The sequence below is a fragment of the Meles meles genome, chromosome 3 (assembly GCF_922984935.1).
Source record: "Meles meles chromosome 3, mMelMel3.1 paternal haplotype, whole genome shotgun sequence".
NCBI lineage: Eukaryota > Metazoa > Chordata > Mammalia > Carnivora > Mustelidae > Meles > Meles meles.
The window spans coordinates 167,208,319-167,232,105 of NC_060068.1; the positions used below are offsets into that span (position 1 = coordinate 167,208,319).

The 23,787-nt window shown below is 36.6% G+C and overlaps 1 pseudogene; it reads right to left on the reverse strand.

Annotated features, from left to right (window-relative positions):
- Positions 1-9,639: 9,639 nt before the first annotated feature.
- LOC123939469 lies at positions 9,640-9,790 on the reverse strand (annotated as a pseudogene).
- Positions 9,791-23,787: the final 13,997 nt, after the last annotated feature.

Sequence of the window (23,787 nt, forward strand, 5' to 3'; positions counted from 1 at the left end):
TTTAAACATAGGTAGGTAGATCCTATTAGGTTACTTTCACTTTCAGAGAAAACTCAGGGTTCATGTTGTAAAATTAGCATTGGGAAAACCTGTGACACCGAAGCAACTATTTTTTTGTTGTTATTTTTCAGCCTTCAGGAAATAGGTGTGTTTCTTTAGATTAGTTAATTGCTTATTATCCTGTGTTTTGTGGTGTGGTTTTCCTCATTCATTAACTGCAAGAAAGGAGGGCATTGTGGATCAGCTCCAGGATGTGATGCAGAGATTTACAAACATTAAATTTAGGTTGGGAATGAGGTAGGTAGATGATCTGAATTGTCCTCCAGGACAATATTGTCTTCAGCAAGCAATACTGATCATAAAACAGCCAAGAACAGTAGCCGAGCTGATCAAATTTGGAGAAATGGAGCAGTCAGTAGTTGGTAAAATCCAAGGTTGGTGGTCTTGGGTTAGTCTCCTCAGCTTGGTTTGCACAATGTCAAAAAGAGAAAGAGAAAGCAAGGTCTGTTTCTCTACACTGAACTGTAGGGTTTAATCCTTGAGTAGGAAAAGAATTTGCTACTTAAGTTTTATCAACTGGTTAAGTGTTTAAACAAAGGGAAAATAAGAGTTCTTGGTCTCCCAATATTTTCTCTCCATTAACTTATTTCAAACCTAAACTTTATTTTGTTAACCTCAGAAACAAACTATAGCGTAGAAAAAACTAGGGAATCAATTCAGTTTGAAAGATGCTAGGGAAATCTTTAGAGAGGAGAGGACATGAACATTGGGTTTAGAGAATATGTAGATGTTTACTGTTCATGTTAAAACATTTTTCAGTGTGAGTTGCAAATGAATGCTTTAAGTTCATTTGCCAATATCCTTCATGTAACTTTCCTCATAAAGATATCCACCTTAAACATTAAAATATTTGAATTACTTCTCTTTGCTCCATGTAAAAGACCAAGTGTTTAAATATGGACCAATAGATGCTTACTGCTCCAGCCTCTTTTTAAACTACAGCTGAGCTTCCTAACGTCATGCTACAATGATTTATCTTCTGCTGCAATGGCTCCATGTGGGTTTTGGGAAATGAAGGAAAACACAATGCCTGTCTTCTGTATTATGTGCTTGTTGTTTTCTTTTTTTGCCACCTTAAATTTTTATATAAGGTGAAGGGAGGAAAATAAAAAGCTCTGATCTATGACCTTTTACCTATCTTCTATTTACTTGATATTATTTCTCCCGAGACTATTAACTTCCTTGAAATTTCTATAAGAAATGTACACTATAACGTGTGCTCTCTCACTTTTAATTAGCACTCACCAACATTCTCCTAGAAACATTATGATTTAAGGGATATAGTAAACATCATTTTAAAGGATAAAAATTTAAATAGAGTCAGTATCTTGCCATACATCATGCAGATTAGTTCTATCTTTCCAATGTGAGAGATTTTAAAAATTATCTATGAATATAATATAATGTCATATATACAAAAAAACATTTAATTGTACTTGGAACTCAATTAGTGGAATAGCTAAGAGAGAATTTTGTACAAATGAACACCGATTATCAAAGCCCCTGAAGGTAGATCTAAGAGACTGTCTCATCTTGGTGTGTCACTAGATTTGTAGGTGAACTTTTTTAAAAAAATACTTTATTTCTAATAACCTCTACACTCCATGTGGGACTTGAACTTCTAATCACAAGATCAAGAGATGCATGCTCCACTAATTGAGCCAGTTAGGCACCCTGAAGATGAATTAGTTTAGGAGAAATTTTACAGCCAAGTAAAATTTTTCATGAATTTAAATTTTAAATATGATCATGTGTTATTTATCACCATATTAAAAAAAATCCCCTGGGGCGCCTGGGTGGCTCAGTGGGTTAAGCCTCTGCCTTCTGCAATGGTCATGATCTCAGGGTCCTGGGATTGAGGCCCACATTAGGCTCTCTGCTCAGCAGGGAGTCTGCTTCCCCCTCTCTCTCTCTGCCTGCCTCTCTGTCTGCTTATGATCTCTGTCAAATAAATAAATAAAATATTTTTTTAAAAATCCCCATACTTTATTATTTAAACAACAAATATTTATTTCACAGTTTCTAAAATTCAAGAAAAATGGAAGAGTTAAATAGGAGTTCTGATCCTAGGTCACCATGAGTCAAGTTTACAGGCAAATTGTCAACCAAATTGCATCCTCTGTGAAGGCTTGACCACTGCTGGAAAGTCTGCTTGTAAGAGTTTTAGTCATACAGCTGGGAATTTGTGCTGGCTGTCCCCTAGGGTACCATAGTTCTTTCCATGTATATGTCATCTTTCAATCATTCTGTTCTCCACATGACCTCACTAACCACGATAGATTTGGATTCCTTTGATTGTGACTGGGCTCAGAGAGAGAGAAAGAGAGAGAGAGAGATTTAAGAGAGAGAGAGAGAAATACAAAGAGAGATGAAGGAGAAGAAGAAGGAGAAGGAGAAGCAGCACAAGAAAAAGGAGGAGGAGGAAACGAGGAGATAAACAAGGAAGAGGAAGAGATGGAGACCGGGGAAGGAGAAGAGGAGGGGAAGGGAAAGGAGGAGAGGAGAAAGAAGGAAAGAAAAAGGAGAGAGAGGGGAGAGCAGGAGAGAAAAAAGAGAGAGTGAACACCAAGCACTAGTCTATAAGGAGGGAGAGAGGACACTCAAGACTAAAGTTTTAGTAATTTACAGTCATATTTCAGAATTTACATTTCAAACTTCCTGTGGTATTTTATTCTTTATTTTATTTTTTTTTTCATTTCAAATAAAATTTTAATATTGTAATTATATATGTAACACATACTTTTTTTTTTCCATTTTATTTATTTTTTCAGCGTAACAGTATTCATTCTTTTTGCACAACACCCAGTGCTCCATGCAAAACGTGCCCTCCCCATTACCCACCACCTGTTCCCCCAACCTCCCACCCCTGACCCTTCAAAACCCTCTGGTTGTTTTTCAGAGTCCATAGTCTCTTATGGTTCGCCTCCCCTCCCCAATGCAGGCAGCATCCTCTTCGACCTCAGCCGCAGCAACATCTTCCTAGGAACAACGGCAAAGGCAAGGGAAGCAAGGGCAAAAATGAACTATTGGGATTTCATCAAGATCAAAAGCTTTTGCACAGCAAAGGAAACAGTTAACAAAACCAAAAGACAGCTGACAGAATGGGAGAAGATATTTGCAAACGACATATCAGATAAAGGGCTAGTATCCAAAATCTATAAGGAACTTAGCAAACTCAACACCCAAAGAACAAACAATCCAATCAAGAAATGGGCAGAGGACATGAACAGACATTTCTGCAAAGAAGACATCCAGATGGCCAACAGACACATGAAAAAGTGCTCCACGTCACTCGGCATCAGGGAAATACAAATCAAAACCACAATGAGATATCACCTCACACCAGTCAGAATGGCTAAAATTAACAAGTCAGGAAATGACAGATGCTGGAGAGGATGTGGAGAAAGGGGAACCCTCCTCCACTGTTGGTGGGAATGCAAGCTGGTGCAACCACTCTGGAAAACAGCATGGAGGTTCCTCAAAATGTTGAAAATAGAACTACCCTATGACCCAGCAATTGCACTACTGGGTATTTACCCTAAAGATACAAACATAGTGATCCGAAGGGGCACGTGTACCCGAATGTTTATAGCAGCAATGTCTACAATAGCCAGACTATGGAAAGAACCTAGATGTCCATCAACAGATGAATGGATCAAGAAGATGTGGTATATATACACAATGGAATACTATGCAGCCATCAAAAGAAATGAAATCTTGCCATTTGCGACGACGTGGATGGAACTAGAGCGTATCATGCTTAGTGAAATATGTCAATCGGAGAAAGACAACTATCATATGATCTCCCTGATATGAGGACATGGAGAAGCAACATGGGGGGTTAGGGGGATAGGAGAAGAATAAATGAAACAAGATGGGATTGGGAGGGAGACAAACCATAAATGACTCTTAATCTCACAAAACAAACTGGGGGTTGCTGGGGGGAGGTGGGATTGGGAGAGGAGGAGCGGGCTATGGTATTTTATTCTTTAGAAGTGAGTCATTCATCCTTGCCTATACTCAAGGGGAGGGAGATATTAAGTTCTATTTCTTGATGTGAGGAATATTAAGAATCTGAATATATGTTTAATATCACCACATATCATAAAACTATTTAAATCTACTTTAGAACTTTAAAGAAATATTTTTTTCAGATAAACACAATTTTCAATGGAGTAAAAATAATTTTCCAGCTGTGGAATGGCATAGATTATTATTGAACACACACACACACAGAGCGAATTCACACATAATCAAATACATAACCTTCAAGCATAAAGTTTTGTCAGAGGAGAAATGCTTGACTTTTCAAAAAGCCTCATTCATTAAAAATGAAATTACCTTTGTGTTCATTTTAGCTGTAACCTTTAAGCAATCAATGACTATATACTCCTTGTAATCATTCTTTAAAATTAGAATTATTGAAAAGCTTTATGATCACTGATGAATGAAAGAAAGTAATATTGATTTTTGACTAGGAGAGATGATCTCAAGCAGTAAACACATGCAGTCCTAGAAGAAATCATTTCACTCTCCTTTCTGACATTATTGAAATGGGTCAATTTTAAATAAATTCACATTTAAAATTTGATCACACATTACTTTATGATACTTTAGATAATGTTTTAATCTAAGAACTCCAGGATGAAAAGATTATATTGCACCAATTAAGATATTACAATAGCACAAATATCCAAAATTATAGAGGCATGCATATATATCACTTTTAAGTCAATTTCTTCTTATCTTATTTTTTGTCATGTTTTGTCATTGCTGTTGTTCCATTGTTTCACTAAGCAAATTAATTTGTGTAGTTATGTTTATGTAAATGTGGAAGACAAAACTACTCCTCTATGACTAATCATAATTTAATAGGACAGATCTTTCACTTATGATAGGAAGGACACAGAAGAAAGCTGACATTTTCAAGTCATTGGATTAATAGTACCAATAATTCTTGTAATATTTTAACAGTCGTGATGTATGTGATACTCTGTAGCTTGAATAACGACTGTGGTTCCTTATGTAACAAATAGTAAGACAATTTAGAAAAGTCATAACTTACTATTCTTAAATCTTAAAATTTTAAAAATGATAAAAAGAGAGACTGTTCATTGAGAAGATGTTTCATCACCTTTAAATGTATTTGTTCTCCATTTCCTAAAATTTCCCCCTTTTTAAAAATTAAATCATATGTTCTTTCTCTAATCTTGCTTCTCAATTTTATTACTCCTTGGGAAGTATAAGTATTTTCACTATAAAAAAATAAGCAGCCAAACCTAAATATGAATTGATTAACTCTGCATTGCTATAATCTCTGGTTATTATTCAGTTCTGTTTATTTCCCATTTCCACCCTTAGAATCATCCAATTCCTTGCCTTCCATTGCATTCTACTCATACTTCTCTCTCTGCCCATTTCCAGTCTCCTGTGTATTTCTCATGCATTGAATCTTATATCTTCTTCTTATGCAGAACTCTCTCCCTGGGAAATACATTTTTCACCATGGCTTTAAGTCCCATTTGTATTCAGAGGCTTTAAAATAGACATCCCAGGACCAGATCTATCTTAATAACTCCAACTTACTTATTTTTTTTAATGTTATGCTAGTCACTACACAAGTATTTCATTAGTTTTTGACATAGTGTTCCATGATTTGTTATTTGCATAAAACACCCAGTGCTCATTGCAATACATGCCCTCCTTAATACCCATCACCAGAATAACCCATCTCCCCTTCTGCTCTGAAACCCTCAGTTTTTTCCCCTGGAGTCCATAGTCTCTCATGGTTCATCTTCCCCTCTCATTGCCCCCACCCCTGCCTTCATTTTTCCCTTCCATCTCCTAATGTCCTCCATGTTATTCCTTATGTTCCACATATAAGTGAAAGCATATGATAATTATCTTTCTCTGCTTGACTTATTTCATTTAGTATAATCCCCTCCAGTTCCATCCACGCCAGTGCAAATGTTGGGTATTCATCCTTTCTGATGACTGAGTAATATTCCATTGTATGGACCATATCCATTCCATTGATATAAACCACATCTTCCTTATCCATTCATCTGTTGAAGGGCATCTTGGCTCCTCCTACAGTTTGGCTGTGGTGGACATTGCTACTATGAACATAGGGGTGCATGTGTCCCTTCTTTTCACTACATCTGTATCTTTGGGGTAAATTCCCAGTACTGCAATTCCTGAGTCATATGGTAGGTCTATTTTGAACTTTTGAGGAACCTCCATACTATTTTCCAAAGTGGCTGTACCAACCTGCATTCCCACCAAAAGTGTAAGAAATTTTCCCTTTCTCCACATCCTCTTCAACATTTGTTGTTTCCTGCCTTGTTAATTTTTGCCATTCTAATCTCAATGTGGTTTTGATCTGAATTTCCCTGATGGCTAATTATGTTGAACATTTTTTTCATGTGTCTGTCAGTGATTCCTATGTCATATACCAACTTACTTTACTTAACTCATAATCAGACAACCTAGCTAAGGATATAGTTATTTTGTAATCCAACTGTTTTTTGCAGAAAGCTGTTTTGAAACTCTCTTCCATTGTTTTCCTATCCAAACTATCACTTAGTCTTGTCAAGTTAATATTATCAATATAGAACTACATCCTTTTGCTTATCCCTCTTACAAACAATAGTTTGAGCCACGATAGTCAATTTCACCTAATTACTGTAGTTTATTTTTCATTTTTTAAATTTTTATTTGTTTATTTAGTTTATTAGCCCCCTGTTTTGCTTTGGACAGTTCCATCCCTAGCAAACACACCCAAATCACTCTCAAAACTGTAATAAACTCTATTTTTCAATAACTCTGATCATTGAATTCTCATGCTTAAAATATACTCTGAGCCTTATCAACGTATTTAGTTTAAATGCAAAACTTAACCTGCCCTATGAATCTTTATTTTCTGTTTCAATTTCATCCTATATTTGCTTCCCCTTGATCTCTATAGTTAACCACTGTGACCTTCTTTTATTTAATCTGAAAGCTATGCTCCATTTTAACTTAGAGTCTTTACATATGCCATTTTCTCTTTCTGACACTGTTTTTCTTGATATTTGGATGATGATTTCAGAGACATTTATGTGTTCTCAACTGAATTGTCTCTTCCTCAAGCACCTCTTAGAAATCCCTCACCTTAAAGCCAAATCACATGACCAATATAAAAATATTTCATCACACTCTTAGCTTTGCATCAATATATTCTTATATGCCATAGGATATTTTGCTGTTTAAAATTATTATTCATTTATTGGATGATATTGGTAAAGGCTTCTTACTTAATGGTGTTAAACTCCATGGAGTCAGAGATGCTATCTAAATGATCTATCTTCCACACCCACTACAGTGCCTGGTAGATAGATGAACTCGGGACATATTTTTAGATTTAATAAGTGGTCATTAAGCTTATGTTTTTAGACTCATTTAATTTTAGTACAGAATTAGTAAAGAAAAGTAAGATTTTTTGAACAAATGATACTACAAGCTTATGTGCATTGGGCTTGAAATTTGCTAAGCAATGGATTTGGCGTTTATAGAAAAAAAATCCCTGCTGCCGTGTTCTTTATAAAGTGTTTCTGATATGACTCCATTCCCCTACACTTTCTACATGGGACACATGGTCTCAGTGAAAATACTATTTGATTCTAGGCTTGGCACTTAAAGTCAAAATTCCTTTGTATGACACCTAAAATTTTTAGACTTCTGATCCTGTTTAAATTTTCAGCCACACACTCCTGATATACTTATCTAACCACTTTTGTTCTAGACCTATAGCACATAGTTTATGCCTGAAATTGTATATTCTTTATCTTTCTACACTCTACCTCCTATGGGGAGGAGGTGCAGAATGTTGACACTTTGTAGTCAATGTAGGCCTTGTTGGCCTAGTGAATTTTTTCAAAACACAATATTAAGTAAATAGTGCCCAAGGTTGAGAAGGAAATTGGAACCACAATAGGTCTGTCAAGAAGAAAACACATTTGAAACATAAACAACTAGAAAAGTTAGAATAATTGAAGTGTGCATGTGGTTGAGGGCATGGAGGAAGATTTTAGTCACAGAATTCAAAGACACATAACATTCCCACAATCCTGGATCAGCAGACCCATTTAAGAATCTTATATCATTTCCTCCCACCATGAAACTACCACACATCCCATAGTGCTATAATTGTTTATGGGAATATCTTCTTCAATACACTCTGAGATATCCTGAGCCATATTCAATTGTGTAATCATTCCATTATGAGAGCTTCTAAATGTTAAGTTCTTAATAAATATATTTTGAATTATCTAAATACAAATGAATGAATAATCAACTGCATAACCCAAATTCCTGATTTGCAGACAGCTAAAGTTTCCTCTCAAATATTCTTTTTTAAAAATATTTTATTTATTTATTTGACAGAGATCACAAGTAGGCAGAGAGGCAGGAAGAGAGAGGAAGGGAAGCAAGCTCCCCACTGAGCAGAAAGCCCAATGCGGGGTTTGATTCCAGGACCCTGGGATCATGATCTGAGCTGAAGGCAGAGGCTTTAACCCACTGAGCCACCCAGGCACCGCCCTCTCAAGCGTTCTATGATATACTTAGAATCCCAGTAAACAATGAATCCACTTTCATAGCCTTTTGAACTAAGAGTTATTGTAAACATTGTCAGTCTTTATAATTAATCTATTTTCTTTTAGAATAATAGCAATCCATACTCAATTTTGTATTTCAGGTTTATATAGACACAGAATAAATATTGACAAATATTGAATGAATAAAGGAATGGATAACTGAATTCAATGCCTTCAAAGTAAAATTTCATCTTTGATTTCAAAGTTTAGCTATATTCCAAAATGCTTGAATTCTAATTCTCCATATAACATTAGAAAGTATTTCAAATAAGCAGGGAGGAGCTGGATTCCATAGAAGTTAATGAAGTAGCTTGTTGTATTTCATCCTAATTAGGTAAATCAACAAGACTGAATGACTAGTTTCATAGGTCAGCAAAACAATTAGGAAACATTACAAGGATACATTTATTTAGCAAACATTTATGTATTATTTACTATTTTCTAGGAATTATATTAAGCAACTTATAAATAGTAGCTCATTTAATTATTTTGGCAGACCTGTTTTATTCTCATTTATTGATGAAAAAATTGAGGCACAGATTGGTTAAATAACTTGTTCAAGGTCAACAGCTAAAACTGGTAAATTCTAGTTCAACTCTAAAGGATCTCTCTAGAGTGCTTTTAACCATATGCCATGTGATGTTAATACATACATTTTTATCTGTTTCACCAGTGTTGTATAGACCATGTTCTTGGTCTATAAATTGTTTAGTACTTTTGTGTTATTTATAAACTATAATAATAGACAGTATTTACATTTTATCTTGATGTGAAAAATTATTACAACATTAGGAGCATAATTTGGAGGAGTAAAATTCACTACCTCACAGTTGTATTGATGGGAAGTCTGAATATTTCTCACTGGTTTTCTGCCGGTTTCACACTCAAGGAATTTGTGGGAGTTCGGATATGAAGACTCTGTGGAAGAATCTGCTTCTTAGCTCATTCAGGTTATTGGCAGAATCCACTCATGTTTGGAGGAATGAGTTCAATATTTCTCTACTGGTTATCAATCAGAAATTATGCTCATCTATTAGCAATAATCATGCCTTGGATAAAACTCATTGGCGATGATACTGCCTCTGAGTAAAGTTTATGCTCATCTTCTAGAGGCAGATGGTATCACCTATCACAAGACCCCCTTCATTTTTAATGCCAATGATAAGAATCTTCTTACACGAAATAAATCTCATGGTCCTAATCTTTTCTGTCTGGAAAAGTCCAGCCTTTTTCAGTCAGGACCAACAAGAACACTCTCTCTTTCTTAATGTAAACTGAGTTGGAAATTTAATTAATTATTACCTGTAGAACTGAAAAAAAAAAAGTAGACAATTTGGTTACATGGAAACTTCAAACTATTTATTATATTATTATTATTATTATTTGGATTCAAGCTTTTATTTAAATTCCAATGAGAACATACAGTGTAATATTAGTTTCAGGTGTAGAATTTAGTGATTCATTACTTACAATACCTGGTAGTCATCACAACAAGTGCCCTCCTTAATACCCATCACCCAATTAACCCATTCCTCATCTACCTCCCATTCAGCACTCCTCAGTTTGTTCTCTGTAGTTAAGAGTCTGTTTTATAGGTTGCTTCTCTTTTTTCCCTTTATTCATTTGTTTTGTTTCTTAAATTCTACATGTGAAGGAAATCATATATTTGTTTTCCTCTGTGTGACTTATTTTGCTTAGCATAATGCTCTCTAGCTCTATCCATATTGTTGCAAATGGCAAGATTTTGTTCTTTTTTTAGGGCTGAGTAATATTCCATTGTATAACTACCACATCTTCTTTATCCATTTGTCAGTCAATGTACATTTGGGCTCTTTCCAAATTTTAGCTGTTGTTGATAATGCTTCTGTAAACACTGGGGGGAATGTAACCCTCTAAATCTGTACTCTTGTATCCATTGGGTAAATACCTATAGTTTGATTGCTGGATTATAAGGTGGTTTTATTTTTAACTTTTTGAGGAAAGTACATACTGTTTTCCAGAGTGGCTGTACCAGTTTGCTTTCCCACCAACAGTACAATATCTTTGCCCATACCTGTTGTTTCTGGCCATTCTGACAGGTGTGAGGTGGTATCTTATCATGACTGATTAGTGTTTCCCTGATGATGGGTGATGTTGAGCATCTTCTAATATGTCTGTTACCCTCTGGATGTCTTCTTTGGAAAAGTGCCTATTTATGTCTTCTGTCCATTTTTTAACTGGATTATTTGTTTTGGGGGTGTTAAGTTTGATGAGCTCTTTATAGGTTTTGGATACTAACCCTTTATCAGACATGTCATATAAAAACATATTCTCCCATTCCAAAGGTTGCCTTCGAAGAAATGAGTGACTACACTTCAGGGTTTCCTACTCTATTTCTCCTTCAGTGGTGATTTCTGCTAGAGTCTGTACTGCATTAGCATATAATATTTCTCCTTCAAGGAGAGACAAGATGGTGGGAAAGTAGGAGGAGGCACTATTTCAACCTGTACCCTAAAGTGAGCTGATTACCTACCAAAGAACTCCGGTCACCCATGAAATCAGCCTGAGATCAGAAATATACACATCTGGATCTCTATGGGGGCAGAAGACACCAGTGGGCAGAAGCATTCCAGGGTGCACCTTGACTGCACCACGGTCGATACATCCAGTTACATCTGTTCAGCCATCTCTCACCAAAATGACTAGGAGGAGGAATGCCCAGCAGAAGAAAAATACAGAGAATGGGCCTTCTTCAACAGAGCTAATGGCTATCAACATAGACAATATGTTGGAAAGGGAATTCAGGCTAACAATTATCCAGGCAATAGCTAGGTTGGAGAAAGCCATGGATGACCAAACGGAATTGATTAGGGCAGAACTGAAAGCCACAGGGATGATGTTCACAATGTTAGGGCAGAACTGAAAGCCACCAGGGATGATTTCAAAATGCTCTCAATGAGTTCCAATCTAATCTAAATTCTCTAAAAGCTAGGGTAACTGAGACAGAAGATAGAATTAGTGCTCTGGAGGACAAACAGATAGAGAGAAAGGATCAGGAGGAAGGCTGGAACAAATAGCTTTGAAGCCATGAAAACAGAATCAGGGAAATAAATGATGCCATGAAACATTCCAACGTCAGAATTATTGGAATCCCTGAAGGGGAGGAGAAAGAAAGAAGTCTAGAAGATATAGTGGAACAAGTTCTTCATGAAAATTTACCCAGTCTCACGAATGGAACCAGCGTTGATGTACTAGAGTCAGAATGGTTCCCGCCCAAGATTATAGATTCTCAAAAGTCCTGAGACACCTAATAGTAATAATGAAGAATTATAATTGTAGGCAGGCCCTCTTGAAGGCAGCTAGGACAAAGAAGCTCCTTAGGTACAGAGGAAAGCCCATCAGAATAACGTCAGATCTGTCCACAGAAATCTGGCAAGCCAGAAAGGGCTGGCAAGATATATTCAGGGCACTAACTGAGAAGAACATGCAACCAAGAATACTTTATCCTGCAAGACTGACATTCAAAATGGATGGAGAGATAAAGAGTTTCCAAGACCGGCAAGGCTTAAAAGAGTATGCGACCACCAAGCTGACACTGCAGGAAATATTAAGGGGGGTTCCATAAAAGACGAAAAATCCTAAGAATATCATTGAACAGAAATATAGAGACAATCTACAGAAAGAAAGACTTCAAAGGTAACACGATGGCAATAAAAACGTATCTATCAAGAATCACTCTCAATGTGAATGGCCTAAATGCACCCATAAAATGACACAGGGTTGCAGATTGGATAAAATGACAGGATCCATCCATATGCTGTCTACAAGAGACCCATTTCAAACCTAAGGATACAGCCAGACTGAAAGTGAAGGGATGGAGAAGCATCTTTCATGCCAATGGGCCTCAAAAGAAGGCCAGGGTAGCGATTCTCATATCAGATAAATTAGATTTTAAACTAAAGACTGTAGTCAGAGATACATACAGAAGGACACTACATAATTCTTAAAGGGACTATCCACCAAGACGATCTAACAATTGTAAATATCTACACCCCCAATATGGGAGCAGCCAACTACATAAGAAAGCTATTAATCAAGATAAAGACTCATATTGATATGAATACATTAATAGTAGGATATCTTAACATGCCTCTCTCAGTAATAGATCATCCAAGCAGAAAATCAATAAAGAAACAAGAGCATTGAATGACACATTGGACCAGATGGACCTAATAGATATATACAGAACATTCCACCCTAAAACAACAGAATACTCATTCTTCTCAAGTGCACATGGAACCTTCTCCAGAATAGACCAAATACTCAGTCACAAAGCAGGACTCAACCGATACCAAAAGACTGCCATTATTCCCTGCATATTCTCAGATCACAGTGCTTTAAAACTGGAGCTCAATCACAAGAAGAAGTTTGGAAGGAACTCAAACGCCTGGAAACTAAAGGCCACCTTGCTTAAGAATGCTTGGATCAACCAGGAGATCAAAGAAGAACTTAAACAATTCATGGAAACCAATGAGAATAAAGACACTTTGGTCCAAAACCTATGGGATACAGCAAAGGCGGTCCTAAGGGGGAAATACATAGCCATCCAAGCCTCCCTCAAAAAAACTGAAAAATCCAGAATACACCAGCTGTCTCTACACCTTAAGCAACTGGAGAAGCAACAACAAATCAAACCAACTCCACACATAAGAAGGGAAATAATCAAGATTAGAGCAGAGATCAATGAGGTAGAAACGAGAGATACAGTAGAACGTATCAATGAAACTAGAAGGTGGTTTTTTGAAAGAATCAATAAGATCGATAAACCACTGGCCACACTAATCCAAAAGAAAAGAGAGAAAGCTCAAATTAAAATGATGAATGAAAAGGGAGAGATCACAACTAACACCAAGGAAGTAGAAACAATCATCAGAAGCTATTATCAGCAGTTATATGCCAATAAGTTCAACAACCAACCTAAATGAAATGGATGCATTCTTGGAAAACTATAAACTCCCAAAATTGAACCAGGAAGAAATTGACAACCTGAATAGACAGATATCTAGTAATGAGATTGAAGCAATGATCAAAAACCTCCCAAAAAACAAGAGCCCAGGACCTGATGGATTCCGTGGGGAATTCTACCAAACTTTCAAAGAAGAAATAAAACCTATTATCCTGAAGCTGTTTCAAAAAATTGAAGCAGAAGGAAAACTGTCACTCTTTTTATGAAGCCAGCATTACCCTGATCCCCAAACCAGGCAAAGACCACACCAAAAAGGAGAATTTCAGACCGATATCACTGATGAATATGGATGCTAAGATTCTCAACAAGATCCTTGAAAACAGGATCCAACAGCACATTAAAAAGATTATCCACCATGACCAGGTGGGATTCATCCCTGGGTTACAAGGATGGTTCAATATTCACAAATCAATCAATGTGATAGAACAAATCAATAAGAGAAGAGAGAAGAACCACATGGTCCTCTCAATTGATGCAGAAAAAGCATTTAACAAAATCCACCATCCGTTCCTGATTAAAATGCTTCAAAGTATAGGGATAGAGGGAACATTCCTGAACTTCATAAAACCTATATATGAAAAACCCACAGCAAATATCATCCTCAATGGGAAAAAGCTCACAGCCTTCCCATTGAGATTGGGAACACGACAAGGATGCCTACTCTCACCACTCTTGTTCAACATAGTATTAGAAGTCCTAGCAACAGCAATCAGACAACAAAGAGAAATAAAATGTATCCGAATTGGCAATGAAGAAGTCAAACTCTCTTTTCGCAGATGACATGGTTCTTTATATGGAAAACCCCAAAGACTCCACCCCCAAACTACTAGAACTCATACAGCAATTCAGTAACATGGCAGGATACAAAGTCAATGTCCAGAGATCAGTGGCTTTCTGACAATGAAAATGCAGAAAAGGAAATTAGAGAATTGATTCCATTTACTATAGCACCAAGAACCATAAGATACCTGGGAATAAACCTAACCAAAGTGGTAAAGGATCTATATTCGAGGAACTACAGAACACTCATGAAAGAAATTGAAGAAGGCACAAAAAGATGGAAGACCATTCCATGCTCTTGGATTGGAAGAATAAACATTGCTAAAATGTCTATACTGCCTAGAGCGATCTATATTTTTAATGCCATTCCAATCAAAATTCCACTGGTATTTTTCAAAGAGGTGGAACACATAATCCTAAAATTTGTATGGAATCAGAAGAGACCCAGAATTGTTAAGGAAATGTTGAAAAACAAAAATAAAACTGGCGGCATCATGTTACCCGATTTCAAGCTTTACTACAAAGCTGTGATCACCAAGACAGAATGGTATTGGCATAAAAACAGACACATAGACCAGTGGAATAGAGATCCCAGATATGGACCCTCAACTCTATGGTCAAATAATCTTCGACAAAGCAGGAAAAAATATACAGTGGAAAAAGACAGTCTCTTCAATAAATTGTGCTGGGAAAATTGGACATATATATGTAGAAGAATGAAACTCAACCATTCTCTTACACTGTACACAAAGATAAACTCGAAATGGATAAAAGACCTCAACGTGAGACAGGAATCCATCAGAATCCTAGAGGAGAACACAGGCAGTAACCTCTTCGATATCAGGCACAGCAACTTCTTTCAAGATATGTCTCCAAAGGCAAAGGAAACAAAAGCAAAAATGAACTTTGGGGACTTCATCAAGATAAAAATCTTCTGCACAGCAAAGGAAACAGTCAACAAAACAAAGAGGCCACCCACGGAATGGGAGAAGATATTTGCAAATGACAGTACAGACAAAAGGTTGATATCCAGGATCTATAAAGACCTCCTCAAACTCAACACACACAAAACAGTTAATCGTATCAAAAAATGGGCAGAATATATGAACAGACACTTCACCAATGAAGACATACAAATGGCTGTCAGACACATGAAAAAATGTTCATCATCACTAGCCATTAGGGAGATTCAAATTGAAACCACATTGAGATACCACCTTATACCAGTTAGAATGGCCAAAATTAGCAAGACAGGAAACAACGTGTGTTGGAGAGGATGTGGAGAAAGGGGACCCCTCTTCCACTGTTGGTGGAATGCAAGTTGGTACAGCCACTTTGGAGAACAGTGTGGAGATTCCTCAAGAAATTAAAAATAAGGGGCACCTGGGTGGCTCAGTGAGTTAAAGCCTCTGCCTTCAGCTCAGGTCATGATTCCAGAGTCCTGGGATTGAGCCCCGCATCAGGCTATCTGTCAGTGGGGAGCCTGCTTCCTCCTCTCTCTCTGCCTTCCTCTCTGCCTACTTGTGTCTGTCAAATAAATAAATAAATAATCTTTTAAAAAAAGAAAGAAATTAAAAATAGAGCCTCTCTATGACCCTGCACTTGCACTACTGGGTATTTATCCCAAAGATACAGATGTAGTGAAAAGAAGGGCCATCTGTACCCCAGTGTTTATAGCAGCAATGGCCACGGTCGCCAAACTGTGGAAAGAACCAAGACGCCCTTTAACGGACGAATGGATAAGGAAGATGTGGTCCATATACACGATGGAGTATTATGCCTCCATCAGAAAGGATGAATACCCAACTTTTGTAGCAACATGGATGGGACTGGAAGAGATTATGCTAAGTGAAATAAGTCAAGCAGAGAGAGTCAATTATCATATGGTTTCACTTATTTATGGAGCATAACAAATAGCATGGAGGACATGGGGAGATGGAGAGGAGAAGGGAGTTGAGGGAAATTGGAAGGGGAGGTAAACCATGAGAGACTATGGACTCTGAAAAACAACCTGAGGATTTTGAAGGGGCAGGGGGTGGGAGATTGGGGGAGCCAGGTGGTGGGTATTAAGGAGGGCACGTATTGCATGGAGCACTGGGTGTGGTGCAAAAACAATGTATACTGTTACACTGAAAAGAAATTTTAAAAAAAGGTTGACTTTTAGTTTTGTTGATTGTTTCCTTCACTGTGCAGAAGCTTTTTATTTTGATCCCAATAATAATAATAATAATAATAAGGTCCCAGTAGTTCAATTTTGCTTTTGTTTTCCTTGCTTCTGGGAATGTATCTAGTAAGAAGTGATAGCAGATGTCCAAGATGTTACTTCTTATGTTCTCCTCTAGGATTTTGATGGCTTCCTGTTCTCACATTTAGGTCTTTCATCTATTTTGAATTTATTTTTGTGTGTGGTGTAAGAAAATAGTCCAGTTGTTTGTTTGTTACTTTTTTTCTTTCCTTGTCTCTTTCTTTCCACATTGATCTTCAGTTTTCCTGACACCATTTGTTGAAGAAACCATCTTTTTTCCATTGGATATTCTTTCATGCTTTGCCAAAGATTAGTTGACCGTAATGGGTGTGGATCCATTTCTGGGTTTTCTATTCTGTTCCATTAATCTCTGGGTCTATTTTTGTGCCTGTACTATACTGCCTTGATCACTACAGCTTTGTAATATAACTTGAAGTCTGAGATTGTTTGCCTTTAGCTTTCTCTTATTTTTCAAGAGTGGTTGGCCATTCAGGGTCTTTTGTGGTTCCATACACATTTTAGGGCCCTTGTTATATCTCTGTGAAAAATGAGAGAGTAGATTAAATGTGTAGATTGCTTTGGGTACTATAGATATTTTAACAATATATATTTTTTTCCAATCCATAATCACAGAATGTTTTTCCATTTGTGTTTTCTTCAATTTCTTTCATAAATGTTCAATAGTTTTCAGAGTGAAGATTTTTTACCTCTTTGGTTAGGTTTACTCCTAGGTATCTTATGGTGTTAGGTGAAATTGTAAATGGAATAAATATTTACAATTATTAGATCTTATTCTTGGATCGACCCCTTTATTATTATATAGTATCTTATTCATCTCTTGTTATAGTCTTTTGGTTTAGAATCAAGCTTTTCTTTTTTTTTTTAACATTTTTTATTTATTTGACAGAGAGAAATCACAACTAGGCAGAGAGGCAGACAGAGAGAGAGAGGAGGAAGCAGGCTCTCAGCGGAGCAGAGAGCCCGATGTGGGGCTCGATCCCAGGACCCTGGGATCATGACCTGAGCCGAAGGCAGAGGCTTTAACCCACTGAGCCACCCAGGCGCCCCTAGAATCAAGCTTTTCTGATGGAACAACACCACCAAAATCCACTCTGGCTTTCTGTTGACATCCATTTGCATGGTAAATATTTTTTCATCTTCTCACTTTCCATCTACAGGTGTCTTTAGGTCTAACATGAGGTTCTTGGGTGCTGCATATAGATGGGTCTTTTTGTTTGTTTGCTTTTTGTTTTTTAATCCATGCTGAAGAAGATAAAATTATGGAAAATAATGAAGCAAAATAGAAGAGGGAAAGAAAAATATTGTATCACAGATGTAGACCTAGAGAACTCAGTGACTCCGTAAAGTGAAATAACATTCATATAATAGACTCCCAGAGGAAGAGAGGGAAAAGAGGACAGAAGTTTTATTTGACAAAATTATAGCTGAAAACTCCCCTAGTCTGGGGAAGGAAACTGACATTCAAATCCAAGAGGCAGAGAGCACTCACATCAAAATCAACAAAATCAGGCCAACACCAAGACATATTGTAGCAAAATTTGCAAAATACAGAGATAAATTAAAAAAAATCCTAAAAGCAGCAAAACAAAAGAAGTTATTAACTTACAAAGGAAGAAAAATTAGTTTAGCAGCAGATCTATCTGCAGAAACTTGGCAGGTAAGAAGAAAGTGGCATGATATAGTCAACGTGCTGAATGGGAAAAATACATAGCCAAAGATATTCTATTGAGCAAGGCTATCACTTTGAACAGAAGGGGAAACAAGGGATTTCCCAGACAAACAAAAACTAAAGGAGTTTGTTATCATTAAACCAGCCCTGTAAGAAATATTAGAGAATCTTTGAATGGGAAAGAAAGACCACAAGGATCAACATATCTTTTTAACAGTTTTTGTAACTACTTCAAACAGACATTCAGTAAAGATATAGTTGACATATATATGGCTAGTTACATTGATTCATAATTTTTATCATATTCTCATGTCCTATATTATGATTTCACTGAGATAAAATTAACTTTCTATGGTATTACTCCTTACCTCATTTAAATACAAGTAAAATCAATTTTCTCTTAAATCCTTCAAATTTGTAATTATAACAGTAGAGTAGTTGAATAGTAGAATAGACCTTGGAGTGGAAAGGGAGGATAAAAGATAAGCAATCGACTTTTAATTAAAAAAAAAGTATTTATTTGGCTTCTTAAGAGGTAAAAAAGAAAGGGGGTTACTATTCAGGAAGAAACAAGAATAACATATGCCAATATTATTTCATTAGGGTGTAACATCCTTACTACCATTGCGATTTTAGTATTCACAACACTGTCATTTTATAGCTGATTTGTTTAGTATAATCATCAAAGAAATGATCCAATATTACAGCATAATTAAATGGGAGTCAAGAAGTATTCCTGATATGTGAATTTGTATGTTATTCAAATTTGGGAAGGAGTAGATTTTTTTTTTTTAATTTTTTTTTTTTTATAGATTTTTTGTTTACTTATTTGACAGAGAGAGATCACAAGTAGGCAGAGAGGCAGGCAGAGAGAGAGGGAAGCAGGCTTGCTGCTGAGCAGAGAGCCCGATGCGGGGCTCGATCCCAGGACCCTGAGATCATGACCTGAGCCGAAGGCAGTGGCTTTAACCACTGAGCCACCCAGACGCCCCGGGAAGGAGTAGATTTGAATTTAAATTTTTATCATGTGTTTTCAGGAATTTCTGTTATGTCTCTTCTTATTCACATTCTTAATAATTTCAGAAATGCATTACTATCAATGCATCTTCTAGTATATAAAGCATCATTATGTAAATTATAAATACTATTGTGAATGAGAAGCTGAATTATGAAAAAGTACATTTTTTACAGGAACAAATAGTTTGGTGGTGGCAGTAGGGAAAACATAGTCTGATGGCTTTGAATGCCATTGTTTAACTCTTGTCTATCTGGGAGCTAAAGAATTATATGCAATTTGGTTTAGTAATTTAGATATTTAAAGCAATGACATTTGTTTAAAAATAAATTTAGGGCTTTCTGCGAGTGGACGCTGCTGAGTAAGCATCATTAAAGTCTCCCCTCTCGGGGCGCCTGGGTGGCTCAGTGGGTTAAAGCCTCTGCCTTCAGCTCAGGTCATAATCCCAGGATCCTGGGTTTGAGCCCCGCATCAGGCTCTCTGCTTGGCAGTGAGCCTGCTTCCTCCTCTCTCTCTGTCTGCCTCTCTGCCTGCTTGTGATGTCTGTCTGTCAAATAAATAAATAAACTATTTTAAAAAAAAAAATCTCCCCTCTCACCACCGTCACGTCTAAGTCAGAGACTCCCAAAGAGCCTGAACAGCTGCGGAAGCTCTTCATCGGAGGTCTGAGCTTTGAAACAACCGATGAGAGTCTGAGGAGCCATTTTGAGCCATGGGGAACACTTACGGACTGTGTGGTCATGAGAGATCCAAACACCAAGCACTCCAGAGTCTTTGGGTTTGTCACATATGCCACTGTGGAGGAGGTGGATGCAGCCATGAATGCAAGGCCACACAAGGTGGATGGAAGAGTTGTGGAACCAAAGAGGGCTGTCTCAAGAGAAGATTCTCAAAGACCTGGTACCCACTTAACTGTGAAAAAGATTTTTGTTGGTGGCATGAAAGAAGACACTGAAGAACATCATCTAAGAGATTATTTCGAACAGTATGGGAAAATCGAAGTGATTGAGATCATGACTGACCGAGGCAGTGGCAAAAAGAGGGGTTTTGCTTTTGTAACATTTGATGACCATGATTCTGTAGACAAGATTGTCATTCAAAAATACCATACTGTGAATGGCCACAACTGTGAAGTAAGGAAAGCGCTCTCTAAGCAAGAGATGGCTAGTGCTTCATCCAGCCAAAGAGGTCAAAGTGGTTCTGGAAACATTGGTGGTGGTCGTGGAGGTGGTTTTGGTGGGAATGACAACTTTGGTCGTGGAGGAAACTTCAGTGGTCGAGGTGGTGGTGGATACGGTGGCAGTGGGGATGGCTAGAAAGGATTTGGTAATGATGGAAGCAACTTTGGAGGTGGCGGAAGCTATAATGATTTTGGCAATTACAACAATCAATCCTCAAAATTTGAGGATGAAAGGAGGCAATTTTGGAGGCAGAAGCTCTGACCCTTATGGTGGTGGAGGCCAATACTTCACCAAACCACGAAACCAAGGTGGCTGTGGTGGTTCCAGCAGCAGCAGTAGCTATGGCAGTGGCAGAAGGTTTTAATTGCTGCCAGGAAACAAAGCTTAGCAGGAGAGGAGAGCCGAGAAGGGACAGGGAAGCCACAGGTTACAACAGATTTGTGAACTCAGCCAAGCACAGTGGTGGCAGGGCCTAGCTGCTACAAAGAAGACATGTTTTAGACAGTACTCATGTGTATGGGCAAAAAAACTCGAGGACTGTATTTGTGACTAATTGTATAACAGGTTATTTTAGTTTCTGTTCTGTGGAAACTGTAAAGCATTCCAACAAAGGGTTTTAGTGTAGATTTTTTTTTTTTGCACCCACGCTGCTGATTGCTAAATGTAATAGTCTGATCATGACGCTGAATAAATGTGTCTTTAAAAAAAATAAAAATAAAAAATAAATTTAGGAATGAAAGAGTATGTTAGAAATACCTTAAGAATTTTACATTTATACATTCAAAGGAAAAAATAATCTTCTGAATAGTATTATTAATAAAAGAACTTTGTCTTGATTTACATATTTCAGCCAGAAAATCTCTAGACTATCTCTAGCAATAACTAGCAGAATAAGATTTACAAACCCCAAGAAATCATTTTTCATGTCAGTGTCATTTTAGAATAAATTGATGGCTGCTAAAACTTAATTTAGTTTGAGTCTCTTCTGATCATATTTATAGTTTTACAGATACCCATGTTCAATGGTATTATATTATACATCACAAGAAATATGCAAGGTTTAAAGTAAGAATCTATTTTAAATTCTCTGATATTCAGGAATCTCTATCAAATTGTGCTGGGCTAAGGGTTTTAAACAAAAACTTTAACTTAATAAAGCACTTGATCCCAGTAGTAAATCTGCCAGTATGAATCTCCACATTTTTTTACATTTTCCAAAGCACTTCTCCCAGAGTAATTAGATAAAGAATTACGTGTGCAATCTGATATTAGATGAAAAGTTTAAACTATAGATGACACAATGTGAATATACAGAGAAATGCATTGATTTTTATGTTAGTCCTGAAAAGAAAGTTCATCTTTTGAAGTAAATTAAATTTATAAATAAATTTTTAGTGTGATATGTTGGATCATTTTACAGAGTAGGCTTTCAGTTTCTGATGTTAATAATAGGATAATTACCTGTTGAATAACTTATAAGTGATCAAAATGGAGATAATTAGAGGATTCAGTAATTGCATAAAGGAAGGAGGGAATATTATGATATCACAAACAAAATATAATCATTGTTTTGTTTTAGACTTTATTTTGTCAACTACTTTCCTTAGAGAATACACAGCTTGACCTAGAGTGGTTTGTTTGTTTGTTTGCAATTTTTTTATTTTTTAGTTTATTATGTTTGTTCCATGGTTAATGTAAAAATATTTAGTTACATTGACTAAAACTAATAAAATCTTTCAGCTTGTGATTGTTCTCAGGATTTGTTTTGCATTATTTTACCAAATAATCCCTTGATAGAGTTAAAACCAAATAGCTATTAAAGATGTACAGGGTATCTGGTTGGCTCAGCCAGTTAAGCATCTGCCTTTGTCCCAAATCCTGGTATTGAGTTTCATGTTGGGCTCTCTTCTCAGTGGGGAGCCTGCTTCTCTCTTTCCCTCTTCTCCCCTACTCTTGCTCTCTTGCTTGCTCTCTTTCTCTATCTCAAATAAATAAAATATTAAAAAAAATTAAAATGTATATCAATTCTAATGAGGAAAAGAGAAAAATGCATTTATATGTCACAGCTTTCTATTGCTATCACTGGAAAAAAATAAGGCAGATATTATTTTTAATTAGTTTTTTTTTTAAATTTTATTTTATTTATTTGACAGAGAGAGAGATCACAAGTAGGCAGAGAGGCAGACAGAGAGAGAGGAGGAAGCAGGCTCCCTGTGGAGCAGAGAGCCCAACGCGGGGCTCGATCCTAGGACCCTGAGATCATGACCTGAGCCGAAGGCAGTGGCTTAATTCACTGAGCCACCCAGGCGCCCCTATTAGTTGTATTGTTTTTAAAGATAAATTTAATATGGTGAATATTTATACCCTTAAAATTACCCATTGAAGTTATAGAGTGTTTACTCTAAACTTTTTGAGTTATAACTTTTTTTTAGTTATATCCGAAATCATTTTAGAGCAAAACATTTTAATTATATATTTTTCCTAAATTATGTAGGTTAATAGGTCATAGAATCTATATTATAATCTAATCTTCATCTTTTGCATTTTGTCAATGTAATATTCAAGCTATTTGTGACACCAAGTTTGATAACACATACAAACATGTGTATCATAAATATGATTTGGATTAAAATAATCTTAATGGACTAGACCCACAATATCCTATTTTATTGTGGACTCTCTTTTTCTTTCTTTTTTTAAAGCTTTTTATTTTATTTTATTTATTTGACAGAGAGAGACAGCAAGAGAGGAAACATAAGCAAGAGAAGTCAGAGAGGGAGAAGCAGGTTCCTACCCAGCAGAGAGCCTGATGTAGGGTTTGATCCCAGGGTCCTAAGATCATGACCTGAGCTGAAGGCACACACTTAATGACTGAGCTACCCAGGTGCCCCTGTGGTCTCTCTTTTCTAATGTTGCCTCCTTGTTTAAATTAACCTGAGTGCTTGCTCTACCGGTTGTGCTATACTGTGGAACATCAGTCTATATTTTAACACAATGGAAGGGGACACAATTAGCTTTGAAAATGGAAGAAGTAAATGCTGTAAAAATTATTTTCTCCCTAATTTATTACTATTATTTTCATTTTTTCACTTAATTTTTATAGTAACATCTTAGGTAATGAAGATATATTTCCAGATGAATTTTCTAAATGAATTGCTAGGCTTTTAAGATGGGT